Source organism: Sinohyriopsis cumingii, chromosome 7, assembly GCF_028554795.1.
Source record: "Sinohyriopsis cumingii isolate HCF-2022 chromosome 7, ASM2855479v2, whole genome shotgun sequence".
NCBI lineage: Eukaryota > Metazoa > Mollusca > Bivalvia > Unionida > Unionidae > Sinohyriopsis > Sinohyriopsis cumingii.
The window spans coordinates 90,134,187-90,145,289 of record NC_142967.1 but is presented as its reverse complement, the minus strand read 5'-3'; positions in this window follow the sequence as shown (position 1 = coordinate 90,145,289).

Here is an 11,103-nt window from a genome sequence, read left to right as displayed (position 1 = left end):
TTTGTTACTTGCTGATGTATTTGAAAGCTTTGGCTATGTTATCCATACTGATTACGGATTGGATCTATGTTGGTATTATTCTGTGCCAGGATAATCGTATGACGTCCTTCTAAAATTTCATAAAGTTGAGTTGGAATTATTGACCGATGTTGATATGTTTAATTTTTTTGAAAAGGGTATTCGGGATAGTATTAACGTAATAACAAATGAATATTCGGAAGCAAATAGCAAGTACATGAAAGAATATAACCCAAATCTTCCCTCAAAATATATTGTTTATTTTGATACAAATAATTTATACAATACGGCAATGTTGGAACAAGTGCCATTTGGCGGATTTTGTTGGATCACATTAGATCAATTTTTATGAGAAACATAAAAAACCCGGCTGACGTTTCATATTTTGTTGAAGTTGATTTGGATTACCCCATTTCAGTACACGATTTACATAACGATTACCCATTTTGTGCAGAATCAATGATAATCGATTAAAGTTTGTTATCTCGAGAACAACAAGCAATGTCATCAGGATAACAAAATGCTGTTGTTAATAAACTGGTACCAAATTAACTCAACAAGCAAAATTATATTTTGCAAAATAAAATTCTTAAACAAGCAATATATGCTGGTCTTCTATTGAGAAAGTTCATCGTTTGTTAAAATTTAATCAATCACTGTGAATGAGAGATTTTATTAACTCTAATACTTCAAGACGATCTGAAGTAAAAACGGATTTTGAAAACAAAAATCTTCAAGTTAATAAATAATTCGGTTTTGGAAAAAAATAATTTAAAATATTAGAAAGCGGGTAAATATTGAGCTGGTTAATGATATCAAACGCCGAAACAAACTTGTGTATGATGGTGGTTTTGTCAGTATGAAAATATTTAATGAAAATCTTGCTACTATACAACGAAGAATTCTTTTTTAAAACTTAGTAAACCGATCTAGGTTGGAGCTGCTGTGTTGGATTTATCAAAGTGGCATATGTGCTATTATCATTAAAAAAAATTAAAAATCAGTGGCCATCAACTAAATTATTATTTACTGATACGGACTCATTTGTTTACGAAATAGAATGTGATGATATATACCAAGATATTTTTGATAACAAACATCTGATTGATCTTTCTATAATCCTCGCAATATTAATTTTCCTGATGATAGAAATAAAAAAATTTTGGAAATTTAAGGATGAAACAAATTCGATGATTATAAAATATTTTATAGCACTGCGCAGTAAAATGTACTCCGTAGTATTGGACAATAATAAAGTTACAAAGAATCAAAAGGTTTGCCTCGCCTCGCGATTATGTTAAAAAATTGTATTGGATTCGACGATTTTAAATATGCGCTTGATGGTGGGGTTATTTTTATAAGATCAATGACTGTCAGAACAAATCATCATAAACTTGAAACAGATGTTATATTAAAACGAGGTTTAAGTAACTTTGATGACAAACGTTATTGTGAAAAAAGAATAGATCCGTTTGCGCTTAGTGATTGTTAAAACGTAAACAGAATTTTGATATACTTGATATTATCTTTTCCGACTAATAAATTTTATCTAAAATATATAAATAATGTTTGAAAATTTAATTGTATCAAATGGGAGCAGCAGTAGAAATAAAATATTAATAATTAATGGCCAGCCATTAACATTTGAATTTGATAATGAAGTTTCTGGCATTTGTTTTGTAACATTTTATAAAGTTAAATTATTGTCAATAAAATCGACGAAAGCAAATACTTCAACTACATTGAGCAACTGAGTGATGAGTTGATGTCACGGTATGAAAATTTTTATAACCCAATAAGCCAACAGAAATATACAGAATTAAGTACCGATCTTAATAAATCAAAAGTATTAGCTGTAGGAAGTGGATATCCTCTCGGAAGGGTGGCAATGAAAGATTTATTCGAATGTCATCGTAAGATAAGTGGACGAGTAAAGTTTTCTTTTTATCATCGTGATAACAAAATACTTCTTATATCAACAGTTTATATTTTGAAAGTTTGTGAGGAAGTTTTATAAAAAATGAAACAAAAATAAAAAATAAAATAATAAAACTAAAATCGATATAAAAAGTGTATAAAATCAAATGTGTTAGTAAATAATTAGTTTAGCAATCTGCTAAGGCTGAATTTTGTTTTCGTACATTTTATTATAAACTCTAGAACTCAGTTGCCATTCTACTTCTTCGGCACGTAAATCAACTCTTCTTTGCAAATACGTATAATAATCATGTTCGAGCCTGTCATCGTCATCATCATCAGATTCATACTCGTCGATTTCATCACGATATCTTGTTTGATATTCTATTTCTACTAGTCTTCTGATTTATTCTTCTTCTCTTCTTTCCTCTTCAAGTTCCATAATTATTTCTTCTTCTCTCATTATTCTTCTACTGGTGTGTCGTTATGATTAATTTTTTAAATAATAACCAAATCTCTAACATGAAAATTATTTTTATCATAATTAAGCATAAAAATATTATATTTTTATGAGAGAAGCTCTGAAAAATAAAGTTTGTGATATTTTTATATATCATTTAAAAATCTGGGATACAAGCCTTAAATTTGCAAATTACACTTAATACAAGATGATAGTATACTTTGAACCAGAAACCTGGTTATTATCTACTACTACTCATTCTGTATCAAGGTCAGTAACTAGGTCAGCATAAAGATACAAAGATCTATGTTAGGTTTTTACGGCTAAACAGTCAGGTCAAACTAATTTCTGGGAAATGTCAAATTCCAGTAAACAGAATTACATTACTATAACATGTAATAGAATAAAAAATAATTTTAAAACTAACAAACAAACAATTAAATTAAATCAAATATAAATTAAATCAAATATACATAATGGTATGCATAGATGGGTATTTAGACTGGTAGGACAATAGGTAGTTAGGTCGGGGGGTGGGTAGAAATCTCATTTCTCAATCCAATGATCACATCTTTACCCGAATCGTCGGAGTTAACGAAGCAAACGAAATACACTCATTTGCCAGCAGAAGTTGGAGCTGGCAGCGCAAAAATTCTTCACCACACTTTTTCAGATAGACATCGTTTCAGTATTGTACTTGCTTATAAGCCGGGTCCAGCTCCAGACAATGCCGCGGTAGACAAATGTCTATGTCAATCGTTTCTGCATAGAAATTGTGTATAATTTTTCATATGGAGTTTATCAATTTTATTCTGCAATTTGTTTCTTCATTTCTAACACGAGGTCATTGGCAAGATATTTTCACTTTTTGTCACGAACCAAAGTTGCTCAAGAATAACCGGACGTTACCAAAGTATTGGAAGATATCCTTGACCTGAACAGGGAAATGGTTCTAATTAATTATATCATGACAGGTAAAAAGAATTTAAATGAAGAAAAATACCAGGACATTAACTCAATCGGTATTGTGGAACGATTTGTGTGATCTAACTTCAAGCCTGGTGATAAACCTAATATAATGGTGTTTATATTTGTTTAATAACTTTTTTTGTGCCATAGCTTTTCATAAGACCACACACACACACACACACACACACACACACACACACTAATTTAAATATTGTATTTTCCTAACCCATAAGAAATATCCCAAACCTAAATTATGGATGTAGAAACATGTTGAAAAAAGTCAGAGGAAAATTATACTGTACATCGCAAACTATTTATCAGTTCTGACAATTTTTCCAATTCAGGAGGACAGAAAGAAAATTGTTAAAGAGGGTGATTGTAATACGAACAAATTGGAGCATAATCTAACTTGCCTAATGTTGGTCATACAACGAACATTTCAGGTGGAAACGTGAATATAATACATATCTTCTAATATTTTCAGACTTAGATATAAATTTCGAACATGTAGTATAAACATGCGATTTAATGAAGATATGCTTGCTTACATTTGATGTGATTTTACCGTATACATTAGAACATTACCATTGACACTGTTTGATATTGTCCCAAAGTATGCAAAATCTAATGCTAAACGTGTTATAATTTTTTAAAATCTATTTTATCTTTTCCTTGTTTTCCATGATAAAATTTACTTAGTTGACAGTTAATTAGCCAATGATTTTTAAAACAACATACTTCACTTCCTATGTATATGCTAATTTAAATATAATTAACTTTTACACATCGAGGATACTTTGATTTAAATGTAGACATGTATTGTCTAATACCTTTTCTAGTATATTTAGAATATAGAATATAGTATACATTAAACACAGAATAAAAAAGAACAGTTTTATGTAATTTAAAAGACATATATTAAATTCAGGATAAAGCAGCACAGAACAATTAATACATTAGGTGCAGATTTGTCATAATCAATTAACGTGCACTTAATATTTAAACACAAAGGAAACACACGGATATAATGTAACCCAATATGATCACGCACTACTAAATAATATATGTATGGAATATTCTGTGCACGTTTATACTGAAATTATCTATCTATTTATCTGCAAAATTCTGCCTTACGACCTCGCAGTAAATTGAACGTCTGACCTTGTTAGTACTAATAACTGTGCCAGTCAATTAGACATATATACCGGTAGTCCGCCCTCTAAATGACACGTCATAATACAGATATGGTGATTTGTAACCATTAATAAGACATATATTTTCTTCTGTCCTCATAATACCCTGCCCTATATGTCGGTCTAAACCCATTACACCTTTTGAGAACATAAAAAATATGTCCATTTAAGCTCATGACCCCTTTTGAGGACACGCGGAGAATAAACGTCCATCTAAACTCATGACACCTTTGGAGGACACGAACAAAATATGTGTCCATCTAAACTCATAATTCCATTGGTAATTGTGTTCCCATTTTATATCTTATTGTGGACTTATGAAACTTGATATTAGATTATCTGCAAGTAACACTGAAGTAGTACACATACACGAAAAAAACTCACTATATTGCATACAAAGAATGTAATATGTATGACACTTTCCTGGGGCAAATGAAATTTGATTTCAAAATGTAATAATTGTAACTTAACTCTCAATCACAGCTTCATTTATCAGTTGTAACAGTTGTTTTTTCTTCTCGAGAATGAGTGTACATTTTAATAAAACAGACGTCATTTTTAAGTCTTCAGCCTTTTGGTTATGCAATGTTTCACGTTTCCTTTCTTACGTCCCGAGGCAAAGTTATTCATTTCAATAGCTGTTTAAAAAGACCTGTGCAATATCTTAAGTACTATTAAACAGATGACTTGTAGGAAACTGGTTGGAATATCTCAGCGTATGTAGCCTTGAACTATAATTGGGTTGAGGAAGTGGTCGGAAGAATTGTCACGGTTTATGGTGATATTTCAATTTTTAGATAATAAACATGTCAGTGGAACGCGTTCGAGTTATGAATCGATGTGACATTTTTACCTCGCGATATGCAGTACAATATATCGTTAAATAGCCCCCCCCTTCTCTCTCTCTCTCTCTCTCTCAGGTTGCCAAGATCGTCGAACCCCGGCTGAGTCATACCAAAGAATTATATAAAAAAAAATGGTGCTAGCTGCTGCCTCACTTGGCGCTCAGCATTAAGAGTTTAGTGTTAGGCTGGTCAGCCTGGTGTCAGGATAAGGCGACTGGGTGGGACATACTGTACATGTCTGCGGCATAATGCCCCCAATGCTATACATCACTATAAACTGCCACACTGCAGGCATCGTCGCGATATGACAAAAATTATTATTAAAGCAACGTTAAACATCCCAAACACACACACTCTCTCTCTTACACACACATACGCACATGCACGTACAAAATGACCATCGTTCAATGTATGTATGTATGTATGTATGTATGTATGTATGTATGTAGACTGGTATGTCAATAGGTAGATAGGCCCGTGAGTAGAAATCTTATTTCTCAATCTAATCATCACAACTTTATCCCAGTCTCAAAATATGAACTGTCCCCTCCCTCGAAGTTACCTTTTGTTGCAAAATTTCTTTCTTTCATGTAGGGTCTTTTATATGTAGTACTGCATGATTTACCTTAGACACCGGACATAGGCAGACGTGGGAGTTAACAAAGCAAACGAAATACACTCCTTTGCCAGCAGAAGGTGGAGCTGGCAGCTGAAAAACTCTTCACCACACCTTTTCAAATGGCCATCGTTTCAATAGTGTACTTGCTTATAAGCCTGGTCCAGCTCTAAACAGTGCAGCGGTAGATCGATGTCTATGTCGTTCTGGTCTACTGTTTGCTCCTAAACAGCGGTAGATCGATGTATAAGTCGTTCTGGTCTACTGTTTGCTCCTAAACAATCAGTGTCAATGAGATATGCAGCATAATCTGACTTATAAGTGAGGATATACGATCGAGCCACGTGATATATCGTACACAGCCCAATTATCTTGGCTACTCTACCGGTCCATCCCCCGTCCTCACACACCCCAGCAGAAGAAAAAGCCCCGCAAAACAAAGCTATAAACAAATACATATCATCGACACCCTTCCGGTTGATTTATTTGATGGGATAAAGTTATGGTAAAACGTGGATTGAATCAGTAGAATCAAACGAATAATATTAAGCATTTAATATAAAATTAAATTCATCTGAAATAATTCCTAAAAACTCCCTTTTGAGCTTCAATTCAAATACTCATCAACACTGGAGTCTACAATGGTTCACATCGATGATGAATTTATATTTTCCGTCGACATTTAAAAAAAAAAAGCAATATGAATAAGAACAGGTATTGCTCGTTAGAAAACCAAAAATGTTCTATCAATGTAGGAATCTACAGTAGGCATGATATTTTACATGAGTCAGCACATATCTGACGATGCGCTGAATACATATTGCATCGCAGCACATACAGTACTATCTAGAAAACCTTTCCTAAGTTAATTACAGATTATAGTCTAAAGTGAATACTATCTCGAATTTACAATTCTCCTAAAATCGGTATACTGTAATAATTGCTATATATATATATATATATATATATATATATATATATATATATATATATATATATATATATACACACACACTTTGCTAAATAAGACAAAATAAGTAAAAGTTAAAGGACAGAAACCAAAGTTAATATGTCAGAATTCATCCATCATGAGTGCTTTGCACACAAGAATAACACCAGATAGAATGAAAATGCAAAATGTCTAGCTTCCGTTTGCATATTATCTTGTTTGTTTGTGCTACATTGCGGATGTTCTAGATTATGTTCGGAAGTAAACAAGTGTCGAGTAAACGAATGCACCAGTTATAGCTATATATATATATATATATATATATATATATATATATATATATATATATATATATATATATATATATATATTGTAAACTATCATGTAGGTTACCGATGTGGCGATATGACTGAAAAATTGTTAAAGCTACGTTAAAAATCCAAATCACACCCCCCCACACACCCCCACACACACACATCATATAGGTTAGAGAATTTTTAATTAGTACTCTGCGGAGAGTGCGCAGTTAAATGGCACCCATCGCCGGAAAGTGCTACCCCTGAATTTTATAGGACATGTGTGCACAATCTTTTTTTGGCCAATGCCAGATTGCATTTTCAAAGACAACTCGAGGGCCACAAACACTAATTTCTTTAATGTAATTACTGTATCAGTGATATACCACGAGATGCATTCATTTTTCATTAAAAGGAAACAAGGCATGCCGCGTTTCGTTTTAATGAAAATATTATACAACGAATGGTATATCATTGATACAGGGTACATAATATATATATATATATATATATATATATATATATATATATATATATATATATATATATATATATATATATATATATATATATATATATATATATATATATATCATAAATACACATATTTTTCTTTTGAACGGATGTAAGATTGATTGACTACATGCAGCTGTGTATTGACCGAGTGAATGAACTCCTCACATCCCTGCTGAGTGTGTCCGCAATAAGATGAAGTTCTGTGCCTTTTCTGGTTATTCATAATAATTTTTGATACGATGATTATTTAATTGTTTTTACTTTAAATTGTTATTTATATTGATTAAATAAATATAAGACACAGATCATTTAAACATGAAATGTAGTTTAAGTGAAGAAATTTGAGCACTACTATCGCTGAACGCTCAGTGATTCACGTACCGGTGCATGGAAATAAGTGGCGTAGAATCTAAGCGAAATGACGAAGCAACAAGAGCTAATTAAATTATTTTATATATTTACAGTTGATCTGAGATTTTATTCTACTATAATTAACATTACTACCGACCATAAAATTCGCTGTCTCTGTCTCTTGGCCCATCTCTCACTCTCTCATTGGTCATTTGACTTCACTTTTGCTATCACTCATAGTAAATCGTCGCTTGACACAAGCGAAAATCCAAGCAAAAATCCTTTACACTCGTCTGTTCATGGATTTTCGCCCGTATCTTGCTATCTTGCTACGATGGTTAAGATGGTTGAGAGAGAGAGAGAGAGAGAGAGAGAGAGGCCTTAGGAATTTTCATATTTAATTGATAGTTATCGATTATTAGAATATTATAATAGCTTTAAGGAACAACAACAACAACAACAGCAACATAAACAACAACAACAATAAAGCATTAAATGCATAAATACATTACAGTATATGTTATCTGTAACCAAGAAATTTACCGTATATTGTCGACAGGCTATTGCTAATTAGTATCGTTGATTATATAAACACTGTAGATAAATCCCAGTGAAAGTGTACACATACCGTTATGACGAAACATATTCTTGTAGGTTACTTGGTGTAAGCTCAGTTTCAAGGCTCTTTTCCAGCTCAAATTCTTATTTCCTCTCACTCCAGATTCCTGCGTATTTTGTGCCCTATTCATGAGAGCCGGAGGAGGGAACGGAACGCAAAGTATTAAATTGTGTACCGTATTAATTTGTGTACCGTATTAAATTTATTTAGAAAACGGGTATTATTAATACTTTTTATAGTTATTTTCAAACGTCACTGATGATTAATGAGGGGAAATTAATAATTAATGAACATAATTTATAGACTCGACAGCACACAATTGCAAGAATGTGTATATTCGTATTATTGCGCCATGAGCGCATCACAGTTATATATATATATATATATATATATATATATATATATATATATATATATATATATATATATATATATATATATATATATATATATAAATATTGGTATATCAAACTGCCAATATTGGTATATCAGATATATGTGGTACCGCGATCCGCATTGTAATAAGTGATATTTCATTGTAACGTTATAAACGATATCGCTTTTAAAGGAGGGTACTTTACAAGTCGTCAAAGTTCTATCAATATGGTAGGATTTCACGGTCCACGATATCTTTAGTGTTGAAATCAAACTACTGTCTGGTCACTAAAGTCCCCACGATATCCAAAACAAAATGGTAGCTATATATGCAAAGGCCAGTTTTCGTCTATTAGTGGCTAATGTTGCTTTACTCATTTTCTCTACATTAAAATACCATGCATTGATACCTCATAAGAGGTGAGAGTAACTTATACAAGTCGTTGAGGGCCTTGAGAATGAATTTTGTGCACCGGAATGAACTTTTTCAAACCCAATTGTCAAATATAAAAATACCACACTCCCAGGAGAAAAGAGCCAACCAGTTTTTATCGCGTGCCAAGTATATAGTTTTATTTTTAAACGTGAGCTTTGCAAGCACATGCTAATTCATTGTTCTAAGATAGAGAGAATCTAAAACATATGGATGCACACAGTTCTTTATCTTAAGGTCGGTTAAGTTAAAAATGCGTTCCGTATCAGGTCGGATGTGGTACCTGCTCAGAGAAGTACTTCAAAAATATAAAAAGAACACTGCCTGTTGGATTTTTAAAAACAATTTATGGACGTCACAGACACACAGACACACAAACACACACACACACACACACACACACAAGTCGAAAATTTAGTAGTTTTCAAGTCCAGAGGTAGTAGAGTAAAATTTTAATTTACGGCTTGCATCTTTCAGAAAGACATAACCTATCAAGATTCAGCTAACTCCCGATGTTTAAAAGTTGTCATGCCCCATCCCCTTAGAAAAGATGTTAGTGTGAAAATAACAAAAAAAAAAAAGCGACAAACGATATAACGAACACACAAACAAACTAAAATATAACATATTTTACAGGAAAATGGTACTTGTAAGGAATCTACATAAAAAGATGCGATGCAGATATTTTACCAAGAGACATTCTCAGGAGATTTATATAAATATAGCAAGTCATCTGAGGTCAGGCATATAATCTGCCAACAAATTATAATACATAAGGTAATAAAAGTCAATCAAGAGTCTATTGTCCATGATTGATAATTGACTCCTACCAGATGGACCATCATCACAATGCTTATAACTGCCAGCCCAAGCAAATTTCACGTATCGGTTAATAGGCCAAACTGTTGACTGAAGACGGTAGCAAGACGGATAAAGCAAATTTTACGTGTAGGTTAATAGGCCAAACTGTTGGCTGAAGACCGTAGTAAAAACACAAAGAAAATTTCACACCTAGGGTAATAGGTCGAACTGTAGGCTGAAAATGGTAGTAAGACAGATAAAGCTGTGACCTCAGTGCATACGACCATTATATTCGATCTTCCATTCGTGATATGATGGGAATATTAATAATATACATTTCATGCAAAATATGACATTCGTCAGAAGAAGTTATGGTGAGAAACCCATCAATAGACGTGCTTTTAGCTTGTTTCTGGGTTGAAGTTGTTAGTTTGTCACCGCTTTTAAAGGAGTTGGTTTTTAAAAACCATATAAAGCATCGTACATTGAAGTTGATGAAGTAATTAACGTTGCTATTTTTGTGGGGTTGTTAAAGAGGCTGTCCTAGCTAGACTCGAACGGAATTGTCATTATTAAAAGATAACATTCTTACAGTAAACACTGCTTTTCATACCTACGTAATGTAATAATTAGAATCGCTGACGTCCTTACAGTTAAACATCCGTTGAAATCCATACGTAATGTAATCAGCTGAATCGTTGACGTTATTACAGTTAAACATCCATTGAAATCCATACGTAATGTA